This window comes from Elephantulus edwardii, unplaced genomic scaffold, assembly GCF_000299155.1.
Source record: "Elephantulus edwardii isolate Elephantulus edwardi_28Jun2011 unplaced genomic scaffold, EleEdw1.0 scaffold00105, whole genome shotgun sequence".
Taxonomy (NCBI): Eukaryota; Metazoa; Chordata; class Mammalia; order Macroscelidea; family Macroscelididae; genus Elephantulus; species Elephantulus edwardii.
The window spans coordinates 6,567,038-6,582,639 of NW_006399855.1; positions in this window are offsets into that span (position 1 = coordinate 6,567,038).

The window sequence follows — 15,602 nt, forward strand, 5'->3', positions numbered from 1 at the left end:
AAAGTCTGTTGGGGGGAGGAACTATTTGACTTTTAAAACATACATTATTAATTCTTATAAAAAATTCATGCACAATAAAATCAATCAATAATATTTATAAGAAGTGATAATTTCTCAAGACATGATTTTTCTGCATCAGAGAAAGTGGTTTAGGGAGCATTGGTGGCTTAGTGGTAAGAAACTGTTCATAACCCTGAAGCACATGGCTCAAATCCACCAGCTGCTCTAAGAGAAAAGGATGAGTAATTTCCTCCAGCACAATTAACCTATGGGTCCATTCTGACTCAATGGTATATGAGGGAGCTCTGTTGACCTAGTGGTAAGGAGTTGTCCTGAGAAGCCCAAGGCAAGTGGTTTGAATACAACAACTGCTCAGCAGGTGAGAGATGGGCAATTCCCTCTTTTGTTACTTAAAACCTCTAAAAACAGGCCAGAGGGAGAACCAGTTTCAACTCAAGGACACCCAATAACCACCCTACAAAAGCATTACGGTTCTTAAATAATCTGAATAAAATAGATGAGAATGATGTGATTCATAGAGAATGATGTCACTAACTGAAGGGCCACACTTGTTTCAAATCTACCAATGGCTCCTTGGGAGCAGGATAAGCAAGCTACACCTGCTTAATTTATAGCCTATGAAACTTATTATAGGGTTTAACTAAGAGTTGTTTTCAATGCAAAAGCTTATAATAAATTGGGCTTCTTTTTAAAAAATAAATATTCAATTTATATAATCTTACTTATTAGATAAGTGTTCAAGGTGCTTCCTATGACTCTAGTACACAGTTAATTTGAGAAAGCAAAATAATAATGCCTGATGCTTATCTATCCAATCAAACCTTAACGCCCAGTTTATAGGTTATTAACCTGTGAAGAAAACACACTAAGAGAAAGGAGCTCTGGTAGCCTAGTGGCAAGAAGCTGCACTGCAATCTCAGAGATATACAGTTCAAATCCACCAGATGCTCTGCTGGAGAAGGAGGGACAGTCTCCTCCCGTCCTTGTCAGATCCGATTTGACGTTCACGCAAACAAAAAATAATAAAATAAAATTTAAAAAAATTGAAAGAAAGAGGAAATGCTGAGCGCAAGTGTATCCCTTAAAGAAAAGAAAGAAGAAGAAAAAAAGACACAGGAAGAGAAAAGTGAACTGGGGGAGGGGTGGGTAGAGAGGAAAGTGTGAAGAAGTAATGAATGAATGGAAATCCAAAATCTCAACAACAAAAAAAGATGACTTTTACCTCTTTGGGCAGAAATGGGAAAAAACAGGAGATGATAAAAGTCTCAATAAGTTTCAGCAAAAAAAGAAAAGGGGGGTTGTTGGGGGAAAAAGTTTTCATTGAAAACCTCTGAATGGAAATATTGATTAAAGACTTTCAAAAAGTTTAAAAATAACAATGTTTGAAAATAAAATTAAAAGCAAGAATATACAAAGCGGCCCAAGCCTGCGGAGAGAAACAGAGTATTGTTTCTCTTTCTTATACATCATGTATTCCTTTCATTACTTGACAAAACCAAACGGTTTACAACTGCTAAGAGGAAAGCTGCCTGCTCTGGCATTCCGAGGATACCCTTGCTGCTCACACTGCCTTAGAGGGTCTCAGGAATTGAGACCTATATTTGAACACAAATCTACCTACTCTGTCCTTATTGTTAAGTGCCACAGAGCTGTAGATGACCCCTAGCGACTCTGAACGAAAATCTTGAATGCAAAACGTTCATCTTTTCTCCAAGTTCGTAGAGTTTCCGGAGGCAAGCTTTTTTTGGAAGTGGATAGCACTCCTGCTTCCAAGCCTGTTTGATTTGGGAAATCCACAAACACTCTAGCCCAAAAGCCTTTTTAAATTTGAGGCTAAATCAAATCAGCTCACACCCTGTTGCTAGCAGCAGCCACACCCTAACGCTGTCCTTACATTCTAATATTTAATAGGGCAGAGAATGCTTCAAAGTAAGTTTCTCTATGTTTGTTGTGGAGTATTGTGGAGTCAGAACTGACTTGTAACTAACCCACTAGCAGGTTGTCAGAGGCCATATATCACACAGAAGAGATTGCTCTTCCTTCTTCCGGGGAGCTGTTGGTGGAGTTGAAATGTGTGTCTTTGCATACTGGGCCACCAGCACTCCCTAGTTTCTTACGATGTCAAAAACACGTCCCAGACCCAATTCTCCTGCTAAAGTGAGAGAATTTATTGACAGAGTGGTAAAATTAGTTATACATTAATAATTGAAGCTATGAATAAATGTATCCTTCATTTGTCAGTAAATAATGACATTAATACAAGTCCCAGTAAATGAGAATAAGGAAGAAGAAAGGAAAAGAACGTAGCCAGTTAAAGGAAAACAGTAAATGAAAAAAACATTCTGAATCAATAGCTAAGTCAGGCAAGTCTCTACATAAGTCGTTTGGAAATTAAAAAATAATAAATTCATCAGTTATCTAGTTACACAAATCATTCCTATGTATACCAAAAAATCCTAAGTACGTTTATATATTGCTCTTTGTTTCTTATATATTTGAAACATCTATTTGAATGCTTGTGCCTTGGCATGCATGTTCTAAGGTGTTTTGTTTTCTGTGTTTTATTTTGTTTTTTTCCAGAAAGGCATTGTACTTGTATTCAGATTTGTTCCAGAACTAATCAATGCAAATCAACTTACCTGAAAAGTATTTGTGCCAAACTGTTATTAATGAATAGCAAGCCAAAACCATAGTAGATTCTCAGTAAGTAATTCTTCTTGTTAACTTTCATTTTCTTAAATCCCATTGGTTTCCATGCTACATATTGCACTGAGTTAAAATCCATTCTTTTCAGCGACATTACTTATTTTACACATTTCTTTTTTGATTATCACATAAGTCCTCTCAACATAACAACATTGCACATCACTTGTTTATTCTTGTGGATTGGCAAGCAACTCACAGTTGGCTCTCCAGTAAGTTTTCAGAGGCTGTAAATCACACTAGAGGAAATCGTTCTCCTACAGAACAGCTGTTGGATTTGAACCACCTGACTTTGAGTTGGTAAGGCAATTCCTTTACCCACTAGACCACCAGAGCACCTTTAACATAATGTAATAAATCACAACATGAGTGACGTGATGTGATATAACATAACCATAACATAAAACATATCACACCATCAAGGAGTAATGATGCTACATTTTATCTTAATTTTAAATCTGAGTGAAGTTCTTGTGCTTTCAAATATGATATGGAGTATTCAGTATTCCAATAATTTCACTATCATTCCACATGAATAAAAAAATATAAATGCTGTATTAAAGTTATATGTTTTATAGATTGTAACCACATGTAGGAATGGATCCTTCCATAGAAATATAGGAAACAAGCAGAAATAGAATGAGTTAAATTGTCAGCAGCAGATGGCAGAAATGACATTTGTTTTCTGCCTAAAATAAATATCCACTGAAAATCCAGATTCATAGCCTTTCATATAAAGGCTCATACATTACAAGTTCATTCTCCATAATTTTGTGGTGTTTGTTAATAAAATGAGTGGGGCCAAAATCTGGTGACACAAAAATAATTTAGAAGGTACTTACTAGCAACAATTTTTTTTAAAAAAATGACTGGAGTAGTTACAGTGGACTAGGCATTATTCTAGGGTAGGGTGAAATCTTAGCATGTGATGGAAAGTTAAAATGAACAGAACTCAAATATTAGGAAGGCTGTTTGGTGGAGCTTCCCGATTAAAACAAGCTTGGAAGCAGAAGTGGCATCCACTTCTGAAATGGCTTGCCTCCGGAAACGCTATAAACAGTACTCGGGTCTTTCATTCATAGGGTCGCTATGAGTCGTCTACGACTCGATGGCACTTAACATCAACAACAACAACAATCTTATAATAATGCACAGTGCTTAGAAAATAATAGCAGAATCCCCATACTCTTTGCTCACACTAAAATTTGATGACCCTACCCTTTATAATCATGAAACAAAACTAGTACACGCAAATTTTGTGCTTTATACAAGATACAGTTTGAGGAGATATGAAAATACTGATGAAAAAGAGCACTCGTCCACGTGTTTGAAAGTTTTAACTTTTTCCTGGAAATACCTTCAATAATCTCAGAATTTATACTTTTTTGTTTTCCGTTCTGGAAAACATTATTTTTATAAGGAGACTTGGGATACTGTCAACCATGTCAGCACAGTGCACTACTAGTCACCTATATTCATAGTATTTAAACACAAAATAGGCTGAACTGAATAATCAGAACCTATAGGATACTTGTCTAAGGATGACAGAAGAATCAATGCCTTTGAGTTGCGGTGTAGGAATAGAATACTGAATGTATCACGGATTGTCAAGAGAATAAACAGGTCTGTCCTGGAGAGGTTACTCCTTGTAGACAAGGATTGTGAAGTTCCATCTCACATATTTGGGCATGTTTCCAGGAGGAAGCACTCCTTAGAGAAGGAAACAAAGCATGGAAGGGTGAAGGCACAGCAGCGCAGGAGAGGAAGGCCCGGAATGAAATAGATTGACACAGTGATTGTGTCAATAGGGGCAGATGTGTCAGAGACAGTGGGATTGGCTCAAGATGAGCAGGGTTCAACGCTAATGTACTGTGAGTCACAGGTGATTCTATAGCACATAATGACAGCAAAAAATATGTATATATATACAAGCTCTGGTGGCTTTTCCCATGTGGCTTTTCCCGTGTGGTGTTATAGTTGCTGACCCAAAGGCTTTGTGTTTCTGAGGTTTAAACGCACCAGAGACTTTGTGAAGAAGCCAAATCGACTCAATGCCAGTGAATTTGATTATTGGTTTACAGAATACACAAGGTCCCCAGATGACAAAAACAATTCATACCAAACTGCACACCTGAATGTTGAAGGTTGGTGGTCTAACCAGTTTAAGGATTTCATGAGAAAAAGTCTGAATATCTACTTCCATAAAGATTATTGTGTTGGAAAAAATGCAATTGAGTATATTACTCTATTACACATGGAGTTGTCATAAGTCAGAGTAAATTCAATGGCAGTGAATTTTGTTTGTGTATTAACTGAATTCAAAAGTGGCCAATATGATCTTGGTAAAAAAATGGAAATCTTAAGTTACTAACTAATTCAACTCATTGCAGTCAGGTTAGAACCTACTCATAGCTGACACTCCAGCAGGTTTTCAGAGACTGTAAGTTGCATAGAATCAAATGATCCATCTTTTTGTTTCAGAGACTGGAAGTTTAAACCATCAGCTTTTGAGTTGGCAGCCCTGCTCCTTACCTACTAGGCCACCAGAGCTCACTGAAGTACTAACATGGTATATCTTTAATGGCAGTGTTAAAAGATCCAGTAAGCAAAAGCTAGATCACAGAAATAGAACACAATTACGGTGTCTACTTCTCTCATCACCATCAAGTAATGGTATTTTAAAGGCTACCAGGACTTTCTTCAGGTATTCTTCTGTTACTAACTTATCAAGTCAAAGCTCCAGCACCAACATCATTATAATTTGTGATTTTTAAATTACAGAAGTCCAACTTCTGATCTAATACTTTATGTCAAATAATGCAGGGCCTGCCTCGCAAGTCCATTAGTCATAATCACCACTAATTTGCTGTACAGTCAGTTCTGACTCGGGAGAACCATCTAAGTCAGAGTGGAACTGTGCTCCTGAACTTTTCAATGATTAGTTTCTCAGAAGATCACTGGGATTTTCTTTCAAGGTGTGTGGGGGTCGGCTTGAACCTCTAACTTTTTGGTTACCAGATGAACACTGTAACTGTTTGTGCCACCGTTGCAGAACACCTCATCAGCCATAATGGTGTGCTGTATCTAGTAGAAAGAAAGAGACTAGATGTGGCCATACATTTTTACCTGAGGCAAGACTTTGGCATCCCTTTATTCCTACCACATAGGTCAGTGAGAACATTCAATTTCTGACCTGAAAGATAATCAATCCATTTATTCTTTCAGTAATAAAAGTATGAAAAGAGGGTCAATGAACCAGAAAAAGGTCCTCAACAAGATGGATTGACACAGTGACTAAATGGTTTGAGTAAGACAGAGATCACCAGGATGGAACAGGATAGAGTAGAGCTCAGATCTATTGTTCAAAGTCTCATTGTGAGTCAGAACTGAAGTAATGGTACCTAACAATGACAATAAAAATATGTTCAAAGTCTAGATATTTGGAGACATGATTCTTTACTGCCTAAGTTGGAGTTGCCTACGTAGATTTTTCTGATATACTCAAGACAAGTGAGATACTGACTTTAGCAATGGTCATCCAAGTCCTGAGAAATATTTGAATAATTGCAAATCTACCTTTCCCAACCCCCATTCAGAGATATAACACCAAATGAAATTTGGGTGTGGGTTTTTGTTTTGTTTGTTTTTACCAATAAATCTAGTAGAGAAGGCCAGGTAAATTTCCTCACTTAGTAGCAGGAATAGACAAATAAATAAAATTAAGCAGAAGGGTTAAGTAAAACAAGAAGCAACAAACAAAAATATTATGTTACTGATTTAGACAAAGTCATAATATGAATACTGGACAGCTGAGCTGAAAAAATCATTACTAAATGGAGCTTGACTGTTTCTTTTATTTATGTTGTTGTGTACCATAGAGTCAGAACTGACCAATAGCTGACTCTCCAGTGGATTTTCAGAGGCAATTAATGATACGGGAGGAGATTACTCATCCTTTTTCCATAGAGCAATCCTTTAGGATTGCAGCCCAGCTTCTTGCCACTAGGCCACACAAAGCATGTATAGCATTTTCTTCAAAAAAACAAAAGAAAGCTATACAAATAATACAGCATAAATGTTAGGAACATCTACTGAAACCCTTATCTGCATAGTTGTTATGTTATGTGCTGTTGCATTATATCTGACTCATGGAGACTCTATGAACAACGAATGGCTCAAAACCTTGCCTTCTCCTTCTTCTTCCTCACAATCTCCCTCATGCTTCAGCCCATTGTACTGGGTCAATCTAGTTTGTTGAGAGTTTTCCTCTCCTTCATTTACCCTCTACTTTTCTAAGCATGTTTATATGTGTTGTTGTTGTTATGTGCCATCGAGTCACCTGAGATTCATATAGCCCTTATGTACAACAGTCCTAAACCCTGCTCTATACTATACCAATCTCACTGTCTCCGACACCCCTACCCCCATTACCCCAGTCACTGAATCAATACATCTCATCTAAGGTCTTCCTCTCCTGCACTGCCCTCCATCCTCCTAATCATGACATCCCTCTCCAAGGACTGATCTCACCTTGCAACATGTCCAAAGTGTGTCAGACGAAGCCTCAAACTCTTGCCTCCAAAGAGTAGCTTGGCTTCACCCTCTCTAGGATGAACTTGTTCGTTCTCTTAGCAGTCCATGGTATATTGAACATTCTTCTCCAACACCACAGATCAAAGGCACAAATTCTCCTTCTATCATCCCTAGTCATTGTCCAGATTTCTGATTCATAGCAAGTGATTGCAAAGACCATGGCCTGAATCAGGCACACCTTAGTCTCCAGACTGGCATTGTTGATCTTTAGTACTTTTGAGAGGTCTCTGACAGTAGACTTTCCCAATACAATATGTCTTTTAATTTCCTTGCTGCTGGTGACAAGAGTGTTGATTGTGGAGCCAAAGAAACTAAAGCTGTGAACAATCTCAATCTCTTCACTATTTATCATGATGTTGCCAATCAGCAAGAATATATTTCTAAGAATATCAGATTTAAGCATGATAAATAAAATCACAACACAACATTGAAAATAAGTACAGAAATTTAAAACTGAGAATACTTAGAACTATTTTAATGTCTCACTTAAAATTAAGGAAAAAGGGATCATAAAGAGGATTTAGAAAAAAGGCACATATAACCATAAAGTATTGAATAATTAGGCCTCTGTTGATCCAACTTCCTCATTGACAAATTTTCTTTAGGTAAGTCATTATGTGAAAATCTGAAGACCCAGACTATTATTGAAGTCTATTTTATGAGCATCAACAGTCTTAGTCAGAGCTGTATTTGGTTTTTGGTTTTTAAAAATTCTTTTCTAACAAGCTCAAAAACAATATCCAGTTATGTGGTTTGCTCCTAGATCAAACCTCTAGTTCTGGAATATTTTTATTTAATAGTCTCTTTCTTTTTGCTTTGAGTTGAAGCAAACTCAGAGCTGACTCTCAAATGGGTTTTCAGAGGCTGTAAATCTCACAGGAAGACAATGCTTATCTTTCTCCTGTAGAGCAGCTGGTGGAGTCAAAACTGCTGGATGACAGTAAAATTTCTTACTCATTGTGCCACCTGAGCTCCCTTATTTAAATTGGAGTACTTTCTAAAACTAGTTCACCTATGGATGCCATATTAGTCAAAATGTGGTATTAAATGGTCTTAGTTAAACTGTAATTCTTTTTTTTACATAATCTATGTTGCGCCCAACTAATCTTTTTTAGAGGGCCTCCAAATTACCAGCATGTTTTCAGATGGTGCAATAAGTGCTAATAGATTACTATGCTGTTTTGATTATGCAAGTACCAACTTGACTTTTCTTCCTTTTAGTGTTTTCCAGCACCACCCTTTTCCTTTAAAGTCATTGCTGCCTTAATCCAGAAAAGCAAGACAACAATTTTAAATAGGGCATTGTAGCTTTAGTTATTTCTCTTTCTTTTAAGATGTTCCAAATGACAAAAGGGCTCCTTGGGCCAGAGGGACCAACAATCCACCATCTTCTCCCTCCGTCTTTGCTCCTGCACACCCAGGCAGTTGTGTCTTTTTTCATTTAAGAGTAGATGCTTACTAAGCTGCCTGTCAGTTGAGCAAATTTACCAGAAGGGACAACTGAGCATTTTCCATGCCTCTGCTATTCCCTTTTTCTGCTTACTCAATTGTTACTGTATAGCCAGGCACAAGACACTGTGTAAAGAGTCAGGATAAATAGTGACCAACACAAATGATGATAATAAATCATAATCCCTGTCTTCCAGGTGCTCACAAACAGACAAGGTAGTGACAGGCATAACAGCACAAAGTAGAGACCACAATAGTCAAAGAGAAGGGCCTCTGGTATTAGAAAGTCAAGCTTAAAACTTACTTTTTACACTTTCTAGCTATGTGAGCCTGGACAACCTACTCTATTTTTTTGTACATCAATTTCTTCATCTATAAATGGAATTCTATATCAGTACCCAGCTGTGCATATATTGTTGTTGTTGTTATTTGCCATTAGTCACCTGCAACTGAAAGAGACACTACGTAAACTAGCTCTGAAGCTTGCCCTGAGCCAGTCTCATTGACTCTGACACACCTACCCCCATTACCCGAGTTGCCAAATCAATATATCACATCATTGGTCTTCTTCTCCTGTGCTGTGCCTCCAACCTTCTGAGCATGATGTCCTTCTCCAAGGACCAATCAATCCCTCCTGGCCACATACCCAAAGTATGTGAGATGGAGCTTCAAAATATTAGCCTCCAAGGAGAAACTTGGCTTCATCTTCTCCAAGATAGATCTGTTTTTTAACTTGGTGATCTGTAGGGTATTCATTCAATACTCTTCTCCAGAACCACAACTCAAAGATATTGATTCATCTTCTATCATCCTTAATCATTGTGCACCTCTCTAACATATAGTAAGTAATTGCAAAAACATGGCTTCATTCAGACTTACCTTGGTCTCTAGACTGACATGGTTGCTTCTCAGTACTCTAGAGAGGTCCTGGATATCGGAGTTTTTCAGTGCAATTTATGTTTTGATTTCCTAACTGCTGGTTCAAAGACTGTTGATTGCAGAGCTAAGCAAGTGTAATTGTTCTGGTTTTTAAATAAAAGTTATTTTAATTGTCATTTTAACAAAAGTTTACAGAAAAGTTAGATTTTCGTTCATTCGTTGTTGCACATTTTAACCCCTCTCTCTCTCCCTTCCCCCTCCCCACGCTGACATTTTTTCACTAGTTAATTTACAAAATTCTAATACAAATTTGAACAAATTCTTTCATTTTCCCTCACCTCCCCACCCATCAAATTGTACAATCCAATGATTGCTTCCCTATACCCACATGCCTCTACTTCCAACCTCTCCCACCCCTCCTGGATCCTTACACTCATTCTACAATAATGGTCTTATACAATATTTATCCTTGGGGACTGAGTCCACTCACCACAATGCTCTCCAATCCCTCCCAAGTTAGGTAATAATTTACAAAGTTATTGATCCTGTGTGCTGTATCATATTCCATTGTGTGAATGTACCATAATTTCTCAATCCATTCATTTGTGGTTGAAGAAATGCTTCAAATAACTGGCAATAAGAGAGATGCAAACCAAAACCACATTGAAATACCATCCCCAATAAAGGTGGAAAAGTTCAACAGGGGAGCAAGTAATAGATGTTGGAGAGGATGTAGCGATAAAGGAACTCTTATACACTGCTGGTGGTGTAACCTTTCAGGAAGGCAGTTTGGCATTTCCTCAAAAAGTTGAACATAGAAATTCCATATGACCCAGCTATTCCACTTATTGGAATTTACCCTGAGAATATGAGAATTGAGGCACCAGTGTCATAGCAGCATTATTCACCATCGCCAGCCCAAATGTCCAACCACAAGTGTATTGTTAACAACCTCAATCTCCTCTCCATCTATCCTGGTGCTGCCAGTTGTTGCAGTGGTGAGAATATTTGTCTTCTCAGTGTTGATCTTCAATCCATAATGAAAACCATAGTCTTTGACTTTCTGCAACAAGCATTTCAGGTCCTCCTAAGTTTCAGTAAGCAAGGTTACACTTGTGTATGTTATTGTTAAGTGCCATCGAGTCGTAGATGACTCAGAGCAACCCTATGTACTGTGAAAATTTTATAAACAATTCGATAGCACATAATAACAACATATTCTTATTATTTACATATAAGTAATTTCTCTATCTATCTCTCTATCTATTTCTATCTCTGCTGCTGGTACTCTCCATAGTACCTATGAAGCACTCCACAATGGGGTGATACTGAGATGTCATGTAATCTAATGGGCAAACACAGGGTACAAAGGCCTGTTGAGTAGTATTCCTTTACCTGAATCACATTTAGAGATTATCTTCGGTGGTTTCCCACAAAGTCCTCATGATATCATCCTTATCTCATGCTGTTCTAACAGCAATACCACAGGTGAATGACTTTAATAAAGAAAACCATTATTATCTTACAGTTTAGGAAGCTAGAAGTGCAATTTTAGAGGGTCAGCTCTTACTGTATCCATTTTGGGATGGGGTCTTTGCCTCCTTGTAACATTGTTAGTAGGCTCAGCATCCTTACAGGTTTCCACATGTTTTAAGTTCAGTCTTCTCATGCATCTAAGAGGTTCTAAACAGACTCCAAATCCAAAACAGATGTACTCTGCTCCTGGCTCTTCTTTCTCAATAGTATTGAGGTCTCTATCTCTGGTCCATCCTCTCTTTTTGTCCCTTGCAAGGCAGAAGATATTATAGGTCACACTACAAGGAAACACACATGACCAGAGCTCTTACTGGAGAATATAAATTGTATTTCATCCTAATACTGTCTCATTACTAGATCTTAATCTTTCTCACTAACATTTAGAATCCATATTTACAATATATCACAAATGTAAGATATCTACAACAGATCACATCATGAGGAATGATGATTCCATTGAATAACTACTCAATTACATCATAACAAACTGCCAGAGCAACTGAAAACCATAATGTAGCCAAGCTGATACATTTTGTGAGTGGGGTAACAATTCAATTTACAGCCTAATGATATTTCGCTTTCCAAGACTTGTTAGAACCACACCTAAACACTCATTTTGCTTTGCTGATCCAAAAGCAATAGCCTGTTGGATTAAGTTCTCACTCAACTTTCAACTGATGAAGTTCTGTCACTAGGATTATTCTGAGTACAAGACTACTGGTACCTCAAAGGCACCAGAGAACATGCACGGCACTGATACATCTTTTGTCATTTGCTCCTATTTGCAGTAGCCTTCTCTACCATTCAATCATATACGATAGCTGGGAAGATAAATGGACTCAGGAAAAGCAGAAAACAATACTGCAGGGTTTTTTTTTCAATCTGTCACAGTTTTCTCCCACTTCAAAGTTGACTTGACAACTGCATTTATTTCACATTGCAATTGCTACAGGTTAATAATATTGTTTTATCAGGAAACATTTATCTTGAGGAAGAAAGTTATCCTAATACAGCAGATAACTTATCCAAGGACAAATAGAAAGGGGGCTGTGTCTAGAGGGTAATGTAAATGCCTAGCATGCTATAAAAATAAATGAAATCTGATTAACACTACTGGGGAGAAGAATAAGTCACAGTTTCTATGAAATATTATTTTCCTGATTGGAACCATTTCCATTTTTGTCAGCTTAAAACATTATATTAAAGATGAGATGACTTTAACACTATGACAGTTATCTCCAAGGCTTGTGATTATAAATGGTGCTGTAGGCTTGTAGTCCTGGGGTTTTAGTCTAAAATAGTTCCCATAAATTGAAAGGGAGGTACACTAGGATTTCAGGTTTTAATTAAAGCTGTTCACAAAGAGTTTAGTTGGTATTTTAAAGGCTTGTTTTCCAACGTGTTTTTGATAATGACTTTAATTAATTTGGGACATTTCCTTGTAGATTTGATGATACCAAAAAATGTACATATGCAGAATATATATTTTCACAGAAGTGATTTTTGCAAATTGCTTCTGCCATAACTCATAGGAACTTGCTATTTTCAGTCTCATTCAAATGTCTGATATTAAACCTATAAACTACAAAATGGAAATAAATGCTTTCTAAAGATGGGAAAGCGACCACAAACATGAGGCAGTGTTGTCTTACCATAGAGCTAGTAATTCTTTAAGCAAAGGGGGAAGAAATTCCTTCGTGTGTTTAGCAGAAGCAATTTGGATCTTAAATGAAGAAGGCACAGGGCAAGATTTATTTTGAGTTGGGCAGTTGAGACACATTCAGGGGAAAATAACTCATTCTTGTTTTTCTATAAAGTTGCCTGAAGCGTCACGCAGTATCTCCCAGAATACATTACGCAACTCTGCAAAGCCGGTGCTAAGCAATGTGGACTGCAGCGTGGAAGCTGGGGTTGCGTAAAAAAGCCCAGGTGGGTTGTTTATAGTGATGCAAGTGTGGTTTCAAGTAATAAATCAACCCCTTAATAATGATAATCGCTTGTATTTATGCAGGTCCTTTCTTTTGGAAGCCCAATGTGTTTTAAAAAAATATGATCCTCTTAATTCAGAATGCATTCCTGTGATTAGGAAGGGCACAGGTTTAATTAACTCTATTTTATGGATGAGGAAACCTGTAATGTCTTCTGTTGAGAAGCAAATATTGCAATGTACAGGATCCAATATCCTTTCCTTTCATTGAGTAATGCCTTGGACAGGCAACAGGAGGTCTTAGCTAGTGGTGAGAGATGACTGAAAAGGGGGATAAACGGGGTTAATTATAGCAACTGTATACTGTGCTATCAGCATATCTTCTGCCGGAGCAGCACAGAAAATGTTTGAACCCCAGGACTGTGATGGTAAAAGGAAGAAAAAGAGGAAATAAGATATGAGCAAAGGAATTGTTTACTTTCAGACTTTGATGTACATGTAACAACAAAGAATACTTACAATATGTCCTTTAAAGCTCTATTTTGTACGTTAGCCAACTAGAAGGTAGTGAACACATGCCGAAAATTCATACTCTATTTCTTAAGACATAATGATGCCTGATTTTCTTTTAAGGGCCATAGACAATTGGAGGACAGCGGTGATGGTGTACAACGTACGGAAAGCAGTCTCTCTCACTGCTTTGCACATGCAAAGATGGTGAAACTGGCAATTATTTTGGTATCTCTTTTTTACCACAATTTTAAAATGTCAGTGACTAAAGGATTAATTATTGATGTGAATGTGCAGTGTCTTAGGAAAGTGGAAAGATAATGATATAACAAACTTAAAAGGGAAAATAACTGGCTACTTATTTTCTTTCTGAGGATTTTTTTTACTCTTTATCTACTCACCATATGTTTAATAAATACTTACAATTAAAAAGGAAAGGACTGTGGTGAGAGGAGATTCAATATTTTCTGCTGTATAGTCTCTCTCTTTATATATACATAGACTTTTCTTTTTCATTTCCCCCTGAAAAATAGAATCCTCTCTGAAACTTCTGGTTGAAATTGCTGGCAGATGGCCTTCGATGCTACCTGTTTCAGAGACTGAAACATCTAAAGGTTGTTGTTGGGATATAGGATTGTAGACAGCTGGCTTAGGATACTCTCAAGTTCAAAGTCAGCCAGCACAACAGGCCATTGGTTCAGGTCTGGAGGCCATGAACCAGAAAACCAGATGGAGGTGTGACAAAAAGTTTTCTTTTTCTTTTTTTCTTTCAGAATCCAGACATATTGCCATTCAGGCCACACCCCTGTGATGATGTCCCTTTAATAAGATAACATGAATGATGATATCTTTATAGATCTGCTTGTAATCCTGCCTTATTAACATCACCAAAAAGCAAAATCATAGAGGTTAGGATTTACAACGCAGAGAATAGTTCTGTTATATTAAGGTTCATGACTATGTTGATACACAATATTAACTGTGGCAGGTTCAGTGATTAGGAAGAGGTCAAAATTAATTAGGAAAACATCAGCAGTTTTGAATATGAAAACCAAAATTCTTTGGAACCAATTTTTTTAAACAATCAGTTATAAAGAAAAAAGTCTCTTTCCACATTACCATTATAAGGAACAAAAAATATTACCAAAATTCTTTATTGAATTATTTCAACCTGTTGTGCCATCAAGTTGCCTGTGACTCATAGTGACCCTGTGTACAATAGCCCTAAACCCTGCTCTATCCTGTGCAACCTTATTGTCTCTGATACACCTACTCCCATTACCCTAGTCACTGAATCAATCCATCTCATCGAGGGTCTTTCTCTCCTGTGCTGTCTCTCCACCTTCCCAAGGATGACGTTCCTCTCCAAGGACGGGTCCTTCCTTGCAACATGTCCAAAGTATGTCAGAGGAAGCTTCAGAATCCTTGCCTGCAAGGAGCAGCCTGGTCTCAGGCTGAACCTCCAGGATGAACCTGTTTGTTCTCCTACCAGTCCATGGTATATTCAATACTCTTCAACAGCACCACAGCTCTAAGGCATTAATTCTCCTTTTATCATCCCTATTTATTGTCCAGATTTCTGATGCATAGCAAGTAGTAGCAAATACTATTGCCTGGATCAGGTGCACCTTAGTCTCCAGACTGACATCATTGCTCTTCAGTACTTTGGAGAGGTCTCTGACAGCAGACTTCCTCAGTGCAATTCATCTTTTCATTTCCTAGCTGCTGGAACCAAGAGTATTGATTTTGGAGCCCAGCAAACTGAAGCTGATTTAAAAAAAATTTATTTGCCTTTTATCTATCATCTATTATTTATTTATCTATCTATCTATATTTTCCATTATTATCAATGCATCTTGGTTGCATGTTCGATCAATCTCCGATTGTAGAAGTTGGTAAAAATCTTCTATCTCCTCTTCCTTGGCTCTGGTTGTTGGTGCATATATTTGAATGATAGTGGTATTCACTGGACTTCCTTGTATGC